The sequence below is a fragment of the Toxorhynchites rutilus genome, chromosome 2 (assembly GCF_029784135.1).
Source record: "Toxorhynchites rutilus septentrionalis strain SRP chromosome 2, ASM2978413v1, whole genome shotgun sequence".
Taxonomy (NCBI): Eukaryota; Metazoa; Arthropoda; class Insecta; order Diptera; family Culicidae; genus Toxorhynchites; species Toxorhynchites rutilus.
Window position 1 is genome coordinate 217,070,204 of NC_073745.1, and position 20,241 is coordinate 217,090,444.

Consider the following 20,241-nt stretch of genomic DNA (forward strand, 5'->3'; position numbering starts at 1 on the left):
ACAAATGATCTCTAAATCAACGATAGTCCTACGTCACCCTTGCGGTTATACCATAGATATAACCCACTTCCTGTTTTTTCCTATTAAAGATGAGCTCGTTCTCTTTCCATAGCTCTTAACAGTTGCGATAGTCACACGATAGCTACATTTCGGATGCTATTGAAAGGAATCACTGTATCATACACAATTAAAAGGAATTGATATGCAGTTCTTTTGTTATGATCCTTCAGTAGTCTCGTGAATACGTCTCGTTGCCTGAGTTTGGTTCATTGAACCGATGGTTGTGTTTTTCTTCATTCGTTGCTATTCGGTAGATACAGCTTGCGGAGGAACCTTCCAATATTCTGGTATCTTAATCTAACGATGTTCGGAACGCGCGCGGAAAGGTTTTCATCTCGCGATTACTAGTGTACGCGATGGGATCAGACTCTTGGCTGCATGTAATTAAAATCCGTTTGTGTATAGATTGGATTCGTTTCAATATCGATAAGAATAGTGCACATTACAATCATTTCAGCTGTGTTGAACCATGCAATGCCCAGTTACCATTCAGTGAGTTACCCGCAATTGCAAAAATGCGCGATGAATACATCGAAAAACATCTGACAAAGTAGCAAACCTTTCGCGATGCACAAGTTTTGGTGATTTGCACTTTGCGTAGTTAATTAATGAGACTGACCACGTCTTCACAGACGTTAGATTTGATTCTGGTTTTATATCGAGGTTTCACAGTGAGTACCATAGAAATGAGTTAAGCTCGAAGAGAGCTAGGCTGTGAATTGTAATTTGGATACTCAAATGCGGTATCACGGAAACGAGAGTAGATCGACCTGTTTGGGTAATTATGGTACACTGGGTTGTTGGTTCCCGAGAAAAAACTGAGCACGTTTCGGGTTTTACCGATAAATTTTGTTCGATGTTCATATTTTTCGATATGGTATGATCGAATAGAGAAGATGAGCCGGTTGTCAATAGTTGCACCAGTTTAGGATTGATACCAAAATGAATGCTGCACTACCGAAGATATAGGACAATAACTTGATGTATGATTATATCACACATCCCGGAAACTAAGATTGCGTAATCAATTCGGACAAGCGAACAATGTGAAATATTCTAATGAAAAGGAATATTTTTTAAAAACTGAACGAACGCACTTTCGTATAATCTCTTCTAATAAGGTAGGTTATTTTTGGTGTTTATTTACATCACCATGTTATTCGTAAGCATTTTCAACATGAACGTTTTATAATTTATTCACATCTTGAAGTCAAATTTTAATTACAAACAATTACAAAATAAACTCCAATAAAAACTGCTTTTCTCAAGAAGTACAGTAGAACCTTTGTTCGCGATCAACAGTGCGAACGAAGAGCAAGTGTCTAAAGAAATAGTTTCTTTTTCCATCTCTATATTTTAGCATATATTTTGAAATCCTCATAAATCACCAGGGCTCGGCAAAGTCATATTCAACTGAGGATAGTCAGCGGATTATGAAGAAAGTCGCTTTTTTTTGCTTTTTCCAGCAGTTTCTCCGTCAACATGACTCAACAGTCAGTCGGGCGTTTAGTTGCTATTTCACTCTACAACTCAACAAACGCATTTCATTCTTCTCCGACAAATGGACTTTAATGCATATTGAAGTGATTTCCCCAAAATGAATTCGTTTCTCTCTCATGTATCACGTATGCATACAGCGTTGCCAATGTTTCATGTTCGTATGTAAGCTTCGGTTTCACACATTTTATGTAAAATAAATTCATAATGTATAAATATCTATCTCTCTTCCTATCCCATGATCAGATTGGGGCTGTCCACATACCACGTGGACAGAAAAAGCACGATTTTAGACTCCCCCCTCCCCCACCGTGGACAAGCATGGACATTGACTATACCCATCCCCCTGTTGTCCACGTGGACAATATTCCATATTTTTCACTCACATCGATAACATTGATTTTCATCGGCATGCTCTCGACATTCGATTCAATTTCCTCAACTATGTCCCTATCCATCCCAAATATCTCAGCTTCTTCTTTGCCCTCAATACAATGCAAAATCTTTTCCGCCATTGATCAGAAGAATTGCAGAAGAGGTCTTCCACTTCATATTTCGGCTAAGACTAAGACTAAGACTTTGGGGCAATACAACAATGCTTTACCTTATATTCTTTTATTTTAATTTCACTAACATTGTCCGTGAAATTATATTCGGAATTGCATTTGCAATTTGATTTTTCCCACGCAAAAATCGGTATCAAAACATCGCTCATGCGCTTGATACAGATGACTATAGAGCAATATTGCACCGAATTAACCGGTTGCTGGCCAGATTTAAAAATATATATATATATATACACTGGAAGCTGTCCAAATTACAATTCCCACTATAATGTGACTGTTCTTTATTTTCAAAAGGGTCATAACTCGAAAAAAGTTATATGAGCGAAACAAGATTTTTAACATGGACCAGGAACACGACCAAGAGCTCCATCTGCCTCATCAATCATCGTGAAAACATTCCTGACGGTCAAGCAGTTATTGCAAAATTTTATATTGATGTCCTGGAACACCTGCGACTCCATGTGAGAGCTGAACACGTCGAAAACCGAATCTTGCATTCTGACAAAGCGTAGACCTACTTCTTCCTCATTGAGAGCAAGTTTTTGGTGAAAAAATTAAGGTGAAATTTATTGGTTTGATCAAACTTAATAATCTTTACTGTCACTTCCATTTCGAACACGTCATAGCAATCAATTCATGTTTTTATGAATTTTTGGGAGGAAGTTATCGAAAACTATACGAGGACAGTACTTAGCCTACACAAAAAACAACAATTTTGGAAAAGTGGCGACTCATTTCTTAACATAGTTTCTATTTAGCTCGTCGCACATGAACCAACGATGCTCCAACTTCTTTAATCCATCTGAAAAATATGTTTTCTCGAGGTCTGCAAAGCAGGCCTCCATGGCGGCGATGACCTCCTCATTCGACTCAAACTTCGGCCCGGCGAGTGACTTTTTCAAGTTTGAGAACAAAAAACAGGAAGTGGGCTATATCTATGGTATAACCGCAAGGGTGACGTAGGACTATCGTTGATTGAGAGATCATTTGTTTGAAGTTGAATGTAAATCCATTCTGAATGAATGAATAAATGAATATTTGGGGGACTTCGAAAACGAGAGCGTTACGTTGGAGGCACAAGGTTTTATGCAACCAATATTGGATACAAAAAACCTTGTTCTAAAGAATAATCTTCAGAAGCTTTCCTGCTAACTTCACTTGATTGACAAATCACAAAACCAAATGTATGTGGTCGCAGTATTATATGGATAGAAAACATTAAAATGAACTCTTTCGCTTGAATGTAATTTTCAATTCCAAGGGGAACTGGAAGATTATTTTGCAGCAACGATGATATCTTTCCGGATACTTCTCGATTCTTCTCGAAGTCCACTAGTGGTTAATGCTAACTCGATAACCACCTGTTGATTGCACTTGATTGAAAAATCACAAAACCAATTGTATTTGGTCGAAGCATTATAGGAATAGAAAACATTAAAATAAACTCTTTCGCTTGAATGTAATTTTCAATTCCAAGGGGAACTGGCAGATTATTTTTCAGCAACGATCACTTCTTTCCAGGTTTCTTCTCGATAACCAGCAAATGAAAAGAGTTGCGCGCGTGTATGTGGTGTGGCGGTTTTTCGTGGTTTCGGTTTTTCGATGCTGATACTCTCTTGGTCACCTTCTCTTCTCCTTCTGATCGATCGGCTTATCTGTACTCCCTCACAGTTAAAACAAACTGATTGCGTTACTGGTCAGGTCAGGCCAGGTAATGAATCCCTCGATCCCTCGCAGTCCAGATCGTCCAGCACGTTCCGCTCGTTCAGTATCGATGTTGTCTTGTCGATGTCCTCACGATAAATGAATGCGTTTCACCACCAGAATATCGCTTAAGTATGCTTTATGTACGTGATTGAATCGAGAGAAGGTGTGGTTTACGACGGCAATTTGGAGGGCAAACTAGAGGGAAATGAACCCTCTGAGTTTGAAACTTTCGGCGACTGAGCAATAATCGATTGAAAATTATATAATTTTCACGATGCGAAACATTTTCCGTTGCGCGCGAATACAATATTGGATATGAAAATATCCTACTGATGAGGAAGAATAATCTTTAGAAGCTTTCCTGCTAATTACATCTGGTTGAAAAATTACAAAATCAAAAATCAAATGTATTTGGTCGCTGTGTTATATGGTTAGAAAACATTAAAATAAACTCATTCACATGAATGTATTTTTCAATTTCCAGGGGAACTGGCAGATCATTTTTCGGCAACGATTAGATCTTTCCGGAATTTTCTCGATGCTGAATGGCATCCAAACGAAAAGAATTCCGCGCGTGTATGTGTGTGTGTGGCGGCTGCTTCGATGTCTTCCCGGAGAACCGTTTTTCGATGCTGATACTCACTTGGTCTCTTCTCTTCTCCTTCTGATGGATCGGCTTTGCTGCGCTCCCCCACAGTTCCAAACAAACTCTGCATGCGTTTCAGGTCAGGTCAGGTCAGTTCAGGCCAGATAATGAATCCCTCGATCCCTCGCCTTCCCGCTCGTTCAGCACGTTCCGCTCGTTCAGTAACGATGTTGTCTTGTCGATGTCCTCACGAAAAATAAATGCGTTTCACCACCAGAATATCGCTTAAGTATGTTTTTTGTCCGTGATTGAATCGAGAGAAGGTGTGGTTTACGACGGCAATTTGGAAGACAAACTAGAGGGGAATGAACTCTCTGAGTTTGTAACTTTCGGCGACTGCTCAGTAATCGATTGAAAATTATATAATTTTCGCGATACGAAACATTTTCCGTTGCGCGCGCATTCAATATTGGATACGAAAAAATCCTACTGATGGGGAAGAATAATCTTCAGAAGCTTTCTTGCTAATTACACTTGATTGAAAAATTACAAAATCAAATGTATTTGGTCGCTGTGTTATATGGTTAGAAAACATTAAAATAAACTCTTTCACATGAATGTATTTTTCAATTCCCAGGGGAACTGGCAGATTATTTTTCAGCAACGATTAGACGATTAGAACGATTACAATTATAACTGAGTGGATTAACGAGCGGCGCTCGCTTGGTGATTGGTGATTTCAATAGCTTGTTTTGAAAGCAATTTTAGGGCTATTGAAACAAGTTTTTGGATCAAAAAGTAACAAGTATATAACGCGTAGACATTTTATCTTTCGAATCATTCTTTGTGTGGACACCGACTGGACAACATCGTTGCTGGACGAGCTGGACGGCGAGGGATCGAGTGCCTTTCTCAAGGCAAGAGGGCGGAGGTGGTAGCGCTGGAGTAGAGTAGAGTAGAGTTTTCAAAGGGCCTTTCTCAAGGCTAGAGACGAATGAACTGCAAAAGTTTAAAGTCTCTATAATACAATACCTTCCTTCCTTCCTTCTTTCGAATGAAGTGTTTATCATACCGTTTCGTTCAGTTGTTTAGGAGCTATTAACGCTCAAAATCTCGGTCTCCGGCGTAACGATTTCGTTTTTGAAACTTTAATTTTACACCCCGGTATAGAAATGAAAGACGTAGTCCTTCGTCAAAAAGTCGCACGGGACCAAATCTGGAGAATACGGTGGATGGGGCAGCAGCTCGTAGTGCAATTCGACCAATTTGACCGTGGCAACGGCGGAATTTATATTGTTTTCCATTTTTCTAAAATCCGCGGATACGCCCGCTTCCACACACGGTCAAAACAAAACTACGAGTCCGATTCGGCTGAAATTTTGATAGTAGCCGTTTACGAAAATGTAATCTCTCTTGCGATACTGACACCGTCGGGCGTTGAGGCTAAGCACTTATCGGAATGCCCTCGTATAATAATCACAACAAATGATATTACTAACTCTGAACTGTTAAAAATTGAAATGTACAGCAGTATAAGAGTACTTGCATGGTCAAAAACGTTGAATGTTCTATGAAAATACGATGATTAAGATTTCATGATATGCAGCGCCCTGTATATAATACTAGAAGAATTAATAATTTGGAACGAAATAATATTTAAGATTATATCGATATTTAAGAGATTATATAGAGATATCGTTTTACGCAAATTCAGTCGCGAATGAAATGAAATGAATTGTCGATTTGTTTTTCTACTTCCAATGGAAATAGATTGAATGAAATCATTTCATGAGTTTTTTTTTTGCAGAATACAAATTCTAGTGAATGACTTCAACGATATGATCGACCGGGTAGGTCTCTCAGACTATTCAATCCTTTCATTTACAAATACGAAGTACTCAAGGTGTCAGAAATTTTTTGAAATTGTTTTAAGAAAAAGAACATAACTCACTGATTTTCGAATGTAGATGTACTTTTTGGAAATGATTTATTTGAAGTGTCCACGTGGACATTGTCTATACTCCCTCCCTCCTCACCGTGGACAAGCGTGGACATTTTCGTAACCCCTATCCCACCTAAAGTTGTCCACGTGGTATGTGGACAGCCCCTTTTTTTTATATTCATCGTTCGATCAATCCAAGGTGTATTTACATTGGATTGAATCTTTTCTTACACACTCACCTCAGTGTTAGACCGCGGTGACACTGCTTACAGTTTCTTACGAAAATGTGCTTGCACGAAATGCAGTTAATCGTGAGAAGTAAACAACTACGTAGAATTCTCGCGTAACTTTTGAAAAGGGTCTATGTAACACATGTAAACAAATCGAGTTAATGGATTTACACTATAAGTTTTTATCATTGAATTCATTGTGGAACCAATCGTTCAAGTATCTATCTTTTTCACCTTTTTATTTTTTTTTTATTAAATCGTTTATTTTTACAGGCTCAGTTACATAAGTTTAAAGGAGCCAAACTCCTATCTGTATAGTTAAAGTAAAGTATATATATAAACATTTTTCATTAATTCTAATGGTAATGAAGTGGAGAACCGATTACTCGCGGTTTGCTCGAGCACCTTTTCATAATCTATACAAAAAATGTTCAATTTACAGATTCGGATTTCAAGCACTCAACTGTTACTTGGACGCCATTTTTCTTCGAAGTAACAAACAGGGTTGCCACATATAATTCTGTAAAATTTTCTGAAAAAAACTTGGAAAAAAAAATTAAAATGAATGTTTATTTTCATTTTGAATTTGCTTTTGTTATTTAAAGGTTGTTAACCCTTTTTTGCATAGTGGTGGAAATTTCTATCATAACATTAAGTTGAACGTGTTTGGACCTTGATTTATTTCACCAATACTTCTTTGCATGATTAGCATTTGCATTTGCATGATCGTATCAATACAACAAAATAAATCATTAAAAAAATTTTTTCTTTCTTTATTAAAGAGATTTTCAGCCAAAGGCTGGTTCATCTCTAAAATCATTAAAATATATTCTCATAATCCTATGAATTGTATTATTTTTCTACATGGCTTTGTTGAACTTTGCCTTCATTTTTTTCAATTTCATCCTTGTAGCTCCCCCTTGAGTCGATACATAGTTCTTGACTTCCAAAATAGAGCCTATAGTTGTGTGTGCAAACCGATTTCCAGACTTTGATTTGTTGGCATTGTAAAGCGAAAAAAAAACGCCCCACACATGCTGATGAATGTTATCAAAAAATGTGTTACAAACGACCTCAGCAATGGATAATAAAATTTCTCATCACACCCTTTGACATCCAACAGCTGGGACCAAGCTTTATCTGAGTCACTCAATTTTGGCCCCATAAGATTCGTCTTGAGTAGCTTGAATTCGTTATCCAAGCCTTGTATATTACCTGCTTCAACGAATTGAGCAATAATATTCTTGTCACATTATAAAGTTCGCAAAATAGTGAACTTTCTGATTAAAAAAATTTGTAAATTCTGTATTTTTGCTGAAAATCTGTAATTCTGTATATACAGATTCTATATCCGAAATTTGTCGAAAAAACTTCAAAATACAGAATATTCTGTATATGTGGCAACCCTGGTAGTCAGTCATTTCAGTCATTTTGTGTTGTTATCGTTTTTAGTGCAATTCATCGAGTGATAACAATAATGATATCCCTTTAGCATGAAGTACAGATATTTTGATTGTATTTGGATAGTAGCTTTTCTTAACTTTTATCGTACAACGTAATTTGTCCAATGTACAGACGCGGTTGGCTAAAACGTCCAATGTTACATTTTTCGCTCAGAGACTTTAAACTTTAACTAAAATCACTGATCAACAGTTACGATTGGTTTTTCAGAGTTATTATTAACTTCGAAATCGTCAGCTTTGAGCGAACAAAATAGGTTGTTTCTTTTTGTCAGTGATCGTACAATCAAGTTTTCGTTATGTTCCGAAGCAATGTAAGTACCTTCAAAGTACTCCCCATCGACTGCAACGTACTTATGCCAGCGCTAGATTCAATCCTCGAAACATTCTTCATATTTGATTTGCGGTATGGCCATCAGCGCAATCTTCGATTTTTCCATTATCTCATCTCGGGTGCTGAAACGTGGTTTCTTGAGTCGTTCGAAATCGCAGTGAAATGAGCTTCACTTTGAAGTCAACTTCCTACGTGGGGAAGTAAAATACGAAGTGCCCTGCCAGTCATTGCCATCCAGGGTGAGATAGGCCTCGTCGTCCATCACCACCGCCACGTCGCGATTCGCCGGGAAAATCGACTTGACCATCTTATTCAACCGCTACTGCTGCGTCATTTCCTGCAGCTCCGCTTCCTGGCATGTATGTGCATGTTCGCCAGCTACTTTTTCACTGTTTGACCGGTCGTGCCAACCTCCTGGCCAAGCGCACGCAGCGATGTAGCCATTGTTCCCTCGATCTCCCTCTTCAGCATCCTTTGGAGCTTCTTGTCGCTCAGGGCCGTCGGCCGTCCGGAACCGGCCTTCCTTCGATACTCTTCGATTGTTATCCAATAGTGCCAAGATGTTGTAGATGCCGGAACGGCACTATGATGTTGTAGATGCACGATGTCCGTTTTCGATGCGACGGGGTACCGTTGTTTGAACGCGCACACTTCTGAATGGAGTGGCTTCACTGTTTTCGCCATCACGATTAGAGTTCGACTGGTAGAACTGTCAATTTTTTCTGCTGACTCATGGATTTCTATGATTGATGCCACATGGGTAGTTTCGTCAGTGCGTGTCAAGGTAAATCCGTGAAAAATCGGCAATTTTTGTCCATTTTTTTAAAGGCAAAAGTTGTACATTTGCCTTCTCAAGGTAAGTATTACTTGTGTTATTTTTATTAGTGGATTAGTAGATTAGAGATTTCTATGCCAAATAACACGTCTTGAATGTATTCTGAAGTGGTAATCTCTAGAATACGCGTGACCGCAGTGCAAGTCGGAAGAAATTCAGTCGATGAAAAATCCCCCGAACGCAATGGGAAACGAACCCCCGAATTGATAATGCGTGATGTTAATCCCTCGGCCACGGGCAAATGACCCTGCTTAGCCTAAGCATGTCGATGTTTCACTTCATGTTTCGGTTTACTACACAAACAAGCTTCACACACGTTGTAGAAAATACAGAAACTTACACTATTACGGTGGTCAACGAACCGTTGGCCACAAACGGTATACACACGCGTCGATAAGAGAAATACCATCAACTAAACCGAACATGCGACGATTGAGAGCGGGACAAAAACGATAGCTTTCACCACCACACACAAAACATAAAAATTAATTGATACAAATAATTTTGTATTCCTACGTCAACAAAGCGGTTGTGTCCTGGACAAATCCTCCTATAATTTTTCCTGTTCAACCTTCATTTGCGTTACCAAACTACGGTAATAAAAAAAACGGAAGGGTGGTGTGCGATATACGACCGCAAAGTTAACATAGGACTACGAAATTATGTTATTCAATACCCCCGTCTATTCCTTCCGATATTATCTCAGGAAGAAATGAAATTCGATGATAAAGTAGAAACTTTTGGTGAGTCTGATACGCTTTTTTGCCTTTTTTGAGCCAATATTAATATTTGTTGAATAACTCTCAGCCTTAAGAAAAGCCGTTAACTGCATGCTGGATAGGTTGATACTTGAAAAATGACGACGATGATGCTGGATTAGGAATGCTTCAAATCAAAATAAATTCAAATGACATTTATTATCTAGTCAGGTGCAATGTGCATTAATCACCATTCCAACAGATACCAAGCAGCAAATGCATAGATTATTTGACTGCTTATTATTTGACTACTTATTTTCATAGAGTACAGGAGCTGTGCAAGCGCTTATAATAAGCGGCGCAAATGATTCGCACAACGAAAAAACACTGAAAAGCCTTCACATATGCTGTTGACTGCTCGCTGTCTAGAGCGAATCAGCATGGAATTGACAACATATTCGGTATCGTCGCACGGTGCATTGACATCACTCTTTCCCAAGCACCCTGCCATAGTCCATGTGCACATGTGATGGCGTTCGATTGATTTTTTTACTATAGAGGCATTAAAATTACAAAATTCACTCCCAGCCTTTGAAAAAGGTTAATCGATCAATGAAGAGTCTCGGGATTGGGATTGAACCTACGATCGTTCACCCCATGTGACTCTTATATGATGTCCATGGCCATATTTATGTAGAATTAATGTAATGTTATAATGTACGTTAGCAGTAAAAATGTTGGATATATGTGCGTCCTGTAATCGTTCGTTTCGATTTCCATCGAAAATTCTCATCGTTCGTGTTCTGAGATCAATGTTTGGAGCTTTGGAATCAACAAGGATAGAGTAAGAAGGAGAGAGGTCCACGTATATCAATGGTCTCTGACCGGGATAAGTGGGAAATAGAAAAATCGCTTATGCAAATAAAGCACAATTTCAATTTAAAATGTTACTCGGGTGATAATTTGTCAAGTTTTGGTAAAAACAAACCTCACATTGAGAGAGCTTAAAAGGTTAAAGCTCCTCATCTTACATCATCTCACACCGGAAGACGTCTGAGTTTTGCAAAAGCTCACATGAACCGACAGTAGGACATGGTATGTTGAGACATAGAATGTTTCCAAAAGAATATATTTTGCTATATACCATAACGAAAAGTTCTTCTATGTATAGGTTATCTTCACTGAAAAATAAGTAAAAAAATAAGTTCAAATCGGATGGTCCTGATGGTTTCAACGGGTACTGGCGTGATTTACGGAAGAAGGAACAGTATTTTTCAACCAGGAATTTTGATGGAGGCTCGTGCATGGTTTGGGCGGGATTTTTAAAAGTTAACATGTTTTCAGTTTTCGTTCAATATTTCTATGTGACAAGACTGGATGTATGTGACTATAACTCAATTAATTGGCAAGTGTGTTATGTTAGGTGTGTAATGCTAGCTAATAGGCTTTAATTTGACATGCCGATCATCCGAATCGGTCCAGTTGTTCAAAAGTTATAAATTTTTGACAAAAGTCATTTTTGGGAAAAAAAAAATGATTTTTTGGACCATCGGTTAACTTTGATAAATCATAACTCAAAAACGAAAAAAAACGCCTCCCTAATTTCGTGATATGTTATGTGAAAAATCCTCAGCTTTTCATAAAAAATATAAAAATATATAGCGCACTTGGTCCCGGGACCATGAAAACTTTAAAAAATGAATACAATCAATAATGACAAAAACAAAACCGGGGATTTTCGCAAGCGTAACATTTTTCCAAGAATGACTAGCTAATTAGCTTTAGTTTGATATGCCGACCGTCTAAATTGGTTCAGTAGTTCGCAAGTTCGCAACAGGACATCCGATTCTCAACATTTCCACAGCGTCTGCTATTTTCGAACTACCAAATCGCAGGCATTTCGCAATAGAGCAAATGCAATCTGTTAGGTGAAATAAGAAACAAGTAAAAATATGGGTATCCTTGTTCCACCCATGTTTATTTGAATGATAGCCGATCGGATTTGTAATAAATAGATGAGAAAAAACCATTAAATCAAAGCAACGTACCTTTATCGTTTAGTTTTTATTATTTTCCATCAATTTTCAACCGTTTACACTCTGTAATTTGATAACAACTGTGAACAATGTTGTTAGCCACTTTGCTAAGGAAAACAACAAATATGACGAATGATAAGTCGTCGAACGATACTGGGTGTAATTTACATATTTAAGCGTAACTAATAGTACTTGGTTGCCAATTTTTCGAATAGTTATAGTTTTGCAAGTATACACAACAATAATTTACAGAATTTTGTGTCAAGTGAGCGAAATTATGCACTGGTTGGTGTAAGGGAGTTCACGGTATTCGAAAGATAAAATGTCTATAAGTTATATGTTTGATACTTATTGATTGCTAAGCCAACTAATCCTACGTCCATCTTGCGGTTATATCACAGCAGTCTTCCGAAAAACACTTACAAATGGGTACGCGATGTTCAAATTCCATGTTTTTGTTCTACACGAACAATGTTCAATGTTTATCCCAAACACGCCCAATGACACACAAACATAAACATATAGAGATGACGTGCGTTTCTCACATCATAAACAAACATGATGTTTATAATTGAAACACATCATGTACAATACCTACCATCCGCTGTCGCAATATTCATTGCTCTTCGTTTCCTTTCATGCACGGAGAAAAATTATTTCTCTTGAAACATTTTTTGTAGAACACTTTTCGAGGTTCGGTGGTTGAATGATTTCGAGAGAAACTAGAAGTGAGTTATATCTTTGATATAACCGCAAGGTGGACTAACGTTGACTTAGCAATACATAAGTAACAAGCATATAAATCTTAGACATTTCATCTTCGGATAAAGTGATTATCATACCACTTCGTTTAGCCGGAAAAGAATTATTAACGCTCAAAGGGAGAAAAGAATTATTATTAACGCTCAAAGGGGGATCGATTCCTCCTCGGAAATACCCAGCGCAAATAGTATACACTCCCCAAGCCCCGACAATTGGAATCATCGTTGATCCGGGGTAGGATTATTAACACTTGAAAAGGAATGGATTCCTCCTCGGAATTACACAGCCAAAAAAAATGATTCTGATGATCCTTTGTTCCTCAGAGGGCCGTGTTATTTTGGTAGTTGGTTCGTTAAATTTTTTGGTCGACTAGAAAACCCTGTTAAGGTTTTATTTACAGATTTACGGCGATTCTAAGGTCTTTGGCATTTCTTTGGGTTCTCTGATCCTTATACAAGGACAAAGTTTATGTGTCAGGCCTGTAGCTAACCAAGGAACGCAACGATTGCTTCTCAAAGGAGGAGGCGCTTAAGCCAATCGCTCAAGAAAGAAACGGGTGATATCTTCAAAAACTCGGTCCACAATCTCTGCCCCCCCCAGTTAGATCAGTTAGAATGTGGTATTTTTGTTCAAATAATGCTTTTGATATTTCTAATCGAATTTTTGTGTTTTTGTTTGTTTAAAAAAATATTATGTGTTCGACAGATGAAAGAGAATAAGGATTAGCGAGGCACAACAGCGGTATGCAGTTTACGATGGTTGAAAAGAAACATTTTCACGAAAAACCAGCGTAAGCTCATTCAAGGCTTTTTCAAATAAAATGTGGCAAATATGGAAGAAAACTAATTGTGTTTTGATCTCATTTTTTTCATAGTTTCCACATGATCAAAAGTGTTACTAGCGTTACATAATTAAGAACCACAACAAATCTCACGAAGAAAATTTCACCACTCGCTCAAAAATAGACCACCGAAACTTCTGTCTGCATTGCGTGCATTGCACTCTCACGATTTGTGAGAGCCGCTATACCGTTCATTCAGTTTACAATCCGACACCACAAGTGTGACCACCCACTCTCATACATTTTTTTTTATCTCGACTGACTGCTCAAACGTCCTTGTCGTTCTCGGTTGTGCACGTTGTATGTATGTTGTTATGCTAGGTGTAAACAAACTGTTCTAAAACGCGCGCCCGATACACGTGCTCATCGGCGGAGCAAGATCAAGTGAAACTGTTTTCCCTCCCAGAATGTCTCCCCCCACAAAGGGTAGCAGGATTCGTTCTACGGGAGAGGGAGAGCGTGAAAATGAAAATATCTCCCAGTAGCAGGTTGTAGTTTAACCTTACACTTGAACTGCATAAAGGTATTAGATTTACTCTGAAGAAGACTCAGTCCAATGCGGCATTTCGCTAGGTCAACTGATTTTTGTACTTTGTCCTTGTTCGCGAATTTTTGGGTTTTTCGTGTGTCCTTACCGTTAACGGAATCGATATGAATTCCTGAATTTGAAGAGGTTTTTTTTGGAGGAAATGTAGTGCCTGGGTTAATTATAAGAGTGAATGCTTTGTAATGTTTTTGGAAATTTTCCGTTTGTCTAGTGAAAAGTTGAAGCTGAGCTGCAGCTTTGTTATATGATTGTAGTGCCTTGAAAGGCGAAGGAAGAATCAATGAACCTCGTTATCTAGGAATAATGTGAACGTTTTTGTGCGTAGTTCTGGGATTGAATATATTCGAACGATCGCATTCGTGTTTGTTATATGAATCTTGGATATATGGATCATTGTTGATGAACTTACAAGTCATTGGATGTTATTAATTAAATATCGCTTGAATTTTGACATCAAATAACGGTAAGCAAAATTTATAGCACTTATATTAATATCGTTTACATAATACACATTGTTTATTGCCATTTAATTAGTTTATCGTTATGTTACTATGCGCATTTATATTTGATCGTTATCATATTCGTCCACGCGAATTGATATATTCGACGGTTCTCGAAATTGATATATTCAATTTATCAATTCTTAACTTTGTTCCAACAGACTGTTGTAAAATACGAGGATAGTCCACAAAGTGAACTCAACAGCACAGGTATTTCTATTCGATCAAGTACAGTTATCTGTTTAAATATAGTTACTCGTAACTACACTGTTTCCAACGTTGTTTCAAGCAATGAGAAGTGCATTTTAAGTGATAAAGTTTTTGTCAAGTCAAGTGGCGATATCAAAATCCGAGAGACTTTGAACAAATTTTTCCTGGATAGAACGTGAATCAACCCTAAATCTCCCGCCAGGATGTGCATTTAATTATCACAGATGCCGCAAACCACTTGTGCACGTAAATACAAAATTAAGTATCGTCTAATAGGTAAATCGTCCAGTTCAATCCATTGTATGGGTGTGGTTATCATCATAGTCGATGTTACTACGAATATATTTAAATCCAGTCGCTTCCCACGGTGGTAAATTATGAGCGGGAGCTCTGCCTGTATGATTCAATTCGCGCTGGTATGTTGTTTTCAAATGTAGGAATTCAATTGTGACTTTAGAATAAGTTGATGAACAATTGTAAAATATATGAATACGTTGTTATTTCCAAAAAAAAAAATGTTTCCAAATATATGGCACATTACCAATATACAGTTAGAATTTGAAGCTGCTGATAATCGTTTATCCAAGGGGTTCGGAAGAATGATACCTTCCTTTTCAAAATCCATATTTAGCTCAATACCTTCTTCATCGATTATATTTAAGAGCTTCTCGAACATAGCAACATTTTCAAATTCCCCTTCGGTTCTAGTTACTAGTCTTTGTCACAATTGCTTGAAAATGGTTCGAAATCAAACGAGAAATATTCGCTTGATCTGTATTTCAAAGACTAACGAATTTATATGCTCCAAAATATCTAAAAATTAAGCGAGAAGCCTATGTCAACATTTTCCACTAAAATTTTCAAAGAGATCGTGGTCGAATCAAGTATTTTAGGTTACGGTTTCAGTAGGGTCTTACTGTGAAGGGTATATTGATGAAATATAAAATGAACTCCTTTGGCGCCTGGAGTACGCTATTAAATTTTCTTCTGAATTTCTGATTTGTTACCGAACACTTACTTGATATTGCCAAAATAAATGTTCTTCGTCAGTTGGGCACAGGTGCTGGCATCCGTAAATTCAATTCAACGACTTTGACAAATCGTCTTCAACGGTTTAGTTTGACAATGATACTTCCTCATGAACTGTACTCACCACTATGTATTCATCATGCGGAGCTTGATGGAATCTTTTCCAATGGTGTGTGTAAAGTTTCTTGCAGAGAATAAAAATATGGAATGATGTGAATTAATCAGTTCTAGATCACTAACACAGCTATACTGAACCTGCGGTCCACCAGTCTCTTCTGGTTCTGGTCAATTACAATACAATCACGAAAACTTAAGAAATCATTTAGAAAACATGAGATGAGAATGATGGAGTTTGCGTAACCCGGCTGCTCGAAATGTAAATGCAGCATTCGTTCAATGACAATGTGGATAGAAAAAATATTACAATCTAAGCTCCGCCGTGTTCTATTCATTTAGTATAAACAAGCCATTCGTGATACCAAAATACATCAATTCATCAATCATCTAGCTTGCGACCAGACGACTGCGAGTCTTTTGAAATGATTTTTCTCAAGAACAAGCGTTTAGTTCAGTTTTCCCAATTGGTCTTTCTCATGACTAGAGGCGAATGAACTGATGAATTTTGAAACCTCTATAATTCAAAACATCATCATCATAATGATTTAAGTCGTCTCGACAACAGTCTTCCCTAATGCTGATGTCACAAACAGCGCTTTTGCTCGATTCTAAGGAAGAATGAAAGATAGAAATGTGTGAATGTCAATCACTTCATAATAAAAGATAAAAGGTGTATAAGTAATGATGGTTACTTGTTGGCCCATAACTTGTTTCAATAGTTCAGAAACAAACTATTGAAATCACAAAAATATATAACTATAACTACCATCTTAGTCAGAATTCATCGATGCATGTCGTTGGCTGTCAGTAAAAGCTCTCCAAATTTTGTACTCGACCTGGCCAACCTCAGTTTCTATTTTGCTATTTTTTTTCAACATTTTTACACCTCAGAATGCATCTTCAGAATATGCAAGAAGCAAGCATAGTGTAGAGCACAATCAAGGCAGGAGAGAAACATTAAATATGACGTTCGTCGTCGGTTTTTATACCGTGAAGCGAATTGTTGATTTGATGCTTTATCAAAGAGATAAAGGTAGAGGGGACGAATATATAATCGCCTGAAGCCGCACTATGTGTAGTACGAGAAGAATGTCGCGATGCATACTGAGTGCGTTACGTGTATTGTTCTGAGTGCGTGTATTGTTCTCGTGAGTACAAGAATGAATTATTAATCAACCATCGTCAGCTGAGTTTACAAAACACCTCAAACCCATCGCTACTTTTCAGGGCCACTTAAACTTTCGACTAAAGAATTATTTTAGAAATTTCGATGCATAGACTTTCAATATTTTATATTTATTTATGGCTGAAGGGAGCTTCTTTGAGTTCAGGAGTATTGAATTATATAGGCTCTAAACTTCCTCAGTTCATTTGCAACTAGCCTTGAAAAATACCAATTTGAAAAACTAAACTAAACAACTCGGTCTGGAGAAATACCATTTGGAAAGCCTTGCTGTCGTCCGGTCACTTATCACTAATCGATAAATCGTGAATGACTTATGTGTGATATTTAATTTTCATTCAATTTACGTGATTTCAATAATTGTTTCCGGGTTCAAAGTGACGTAAGGTGTTTCTCAGCGTTGAGAGTTATGTTCTTCTATAGAAAACTGAAGATGAAAATTTGATTCATTGCTATTACTTTCTCCGCAGCCACTACCACACAGTAGATTCGGTTCAGATTTTTTGTTGTCGTTCTGCGTCTTCTGTGATGTTTAGTTCTACGTTGGAGATTTTTTTTTTTAATCTGTATTATAGTGATTTTCAACTCATTTGGCTGGTTCGTCACTTTTTACTTCCATTTTTGGAAGAATGTCGGGAGTGAGAATAGAACTCGTGACCTTTAGCGTGAGAGGCATGGATGGAGGTTTTCAATACATCTTAGCAAAATACATCTCCAACGTCGTCTGGAGGCGATCTGGCATAGCCTCCAGACGACGTTGGAGATGTATTTTGCTAAGATGTATTGAAAACCTACTTAGAAATTCAAGTATTCCTATTTCAGTGCTCTAGACAGCGAACAATCAACAGTACATGTTAATGATTAGATTTAATTAGACGATATACTCAAATTGCTTCGCGTGCCATTCAAGACTACAAAATCTTAGGTTCTTCACTTATCTTGTATATATATATAAATGTTGTGTCACGGTTTTTGTGGTCGAACTCATCCGGAACGGCTTGGCCGATTGTGATGAAATCATGCACAAAAAACTTTTGACGTATGAGAATAGGTCGTAAACTATATATTATACTGCTAGGATACCGATTACCATATATTTGATACCAATCAGGGTGACTATACGCAGGAATATTTTTTTCTGAACAATTTTTATTTGTTAAAAGGCCTGGCCGGGTATGGAAGTAAAAAATGTCCCCAAACCAAATCTCTGTGGAAAATATTGTATAGGGTTGAGTAAATGAGTAATTTTTACTTTTTACTATATTAATCCCTATACGGTTCAACACAAGATCTATGATAAAAAACGCGCTTTTCAATGTTTTTCACGCTATTCTTGATAGCTTCGAGATAAAAATTTGAAAAAAGAAATATTGTAAGTGCATCTTACTATGGTGTATCGAGAAATATTACTTAAAAAAATCATCAAATATTGAAGTACTAAAAGAAATTTTGAAATATTTAATTTTTTTCTTGGAATATTTAGAGATTCACTGCTAGGAGAAGTTGGGGCATAGTGGTCACCCTAAGGATTATGCCCAATTTCTGCACCCACACACCGCTTCAATCCCCGTTTTTGAAAGAATATTGTAGTTCAACTCATTATTGTTCAAGATAGCAAGCGGCTTCTAATATAAAAATTTAAAATAGTACATTTTTCGCCAATAGAAAAATAGTTGAAAAATTGAATATTTTTTTGACCGGGAGGTAAAGTGGTCACCTGGTGGGGGCAAAGCGGTCACTCGCATATATCATACTAAATGGGATAGGTTTATGCATTTTTTCGTCCGAATTTGTTTAAATTTGTTGTTTAAATTGTTTGTTCAAATAGTAAATACATATATAAAATAAGCTTGTCCTATTCACCTAGAGTTGTAATTTAAATTTGATCATGCATAAAAAACGTAGTAAAAACACATACTGTTTCGTATAATGAGGCTTGGTTTAGTTGTGGTGGAATATTTTTCCAGGGTCAAAGCCACAAAAGGGACTCCTTTAAGAGCAGAATGTGATGAGGTATATCTGCTTCAGTAAACAGAACATTCATTATCCACCACTGACAACTTTGCCCCCAAACATCAAAGTAATTTCTATGTTAGTTAATAGTTAATATTGAACAAAATATCTGTTCACCTCTCCTAGAATATGTGAACAGTCGTCCAAACTGATGATTTGTCTAAGATATCAGATTGAATCAACTAAATGTCACTAGAAATTCCTTATATTCGATGCGCGCAGAACTACGGCCGAATACCTATCGAGAGAGCGATTTCTGTTTTTATTCATATTTTGACATGAGGTACATTTTGACATCTGAAATACAGGGTGGCTCAAGATTCATGAAATTCATCGAAAATAAGCTGACTATCAGTACGGCATCTATAGTTAATAGTTTTACTATCAAACAAGCAGGTGCCCCCAGTGATCAATTTGCCCCCACCACCCCTACACTAAATCGTATTTAAATGTGTTTCCATGTCTTTTCTATACATCTTCTTCTTCTTCTTCTTCAATGGCACTAACGTTCCTAGAGGAACTTCGCCGTCTCAACGTAGTATTACTTGCGTCATTTTTATTAGTACTTAGTTGAGATTTCTATGCCAAATAACACGCCTTGAATGCATTCTGAGTGGCAAGCTCTAGAATACGCGTGATCACAGTGCAAGTCGGAGGAAATTTCTTTGACGAAAAATTCCCCCGACCAGAACGGGAATCGAACCCGAACACCCGGCATGCTAGTTATGACGCTAACCACTCGGCCAAAGGAGCACTATGCATGTGTGATTTTTTCCAGAATTTTAACAGTGTTGCGCGATACAAAAAAAATATATTTATAAAATTTTGATATTTTTTTAGAATTTTGAGACCAAACTAAAAATAAAATATAATAATTGTATTGTATTCAAAATCTATAATTGTATTGTATTCATGTGTTCGTGAAAAGTACCTCCAAATCATATCACCGACGTTATGGAAAATGTTGTATAAGGTGTTAAATTAGAAAAATTAAGCAATTTTTCTGAATCCCTATATGGTTCACTAAAAGAGTTGTAGTGAAAAACGTAGTTTTTCTTTTTTTCTCAAGCCATACACAAATGGTTTGG

General features: G+C 37.2%; 1 protein-coding gene across 4 annotated transcripts in view; it reads left to right on the plus strand.

Moving 5' to 3' along the window:
- The first annotated feature begins 247 nt into the window (after nt 1-247).
- LOC129768358 (multidrug resistance protein homolog 49) overlaps nt 248-20,241 on the plus strand; it is a 104,480-nt gene continuing 84,486 nt past the window's right edge. Inside the window, exons 1-2 of one of the 4 annotated variants that reach the window (XM_055769958.1) lie at nt 14,134-14,564; nt 14,763-14,811. The gene's annotated coding sequence lies outside the window, so the exon portion shown is untranslated. The other 3 variants (XM_055769956.1, XM_055769954.1, XM_055769957.1) reach the window with 3 other exon arrangements.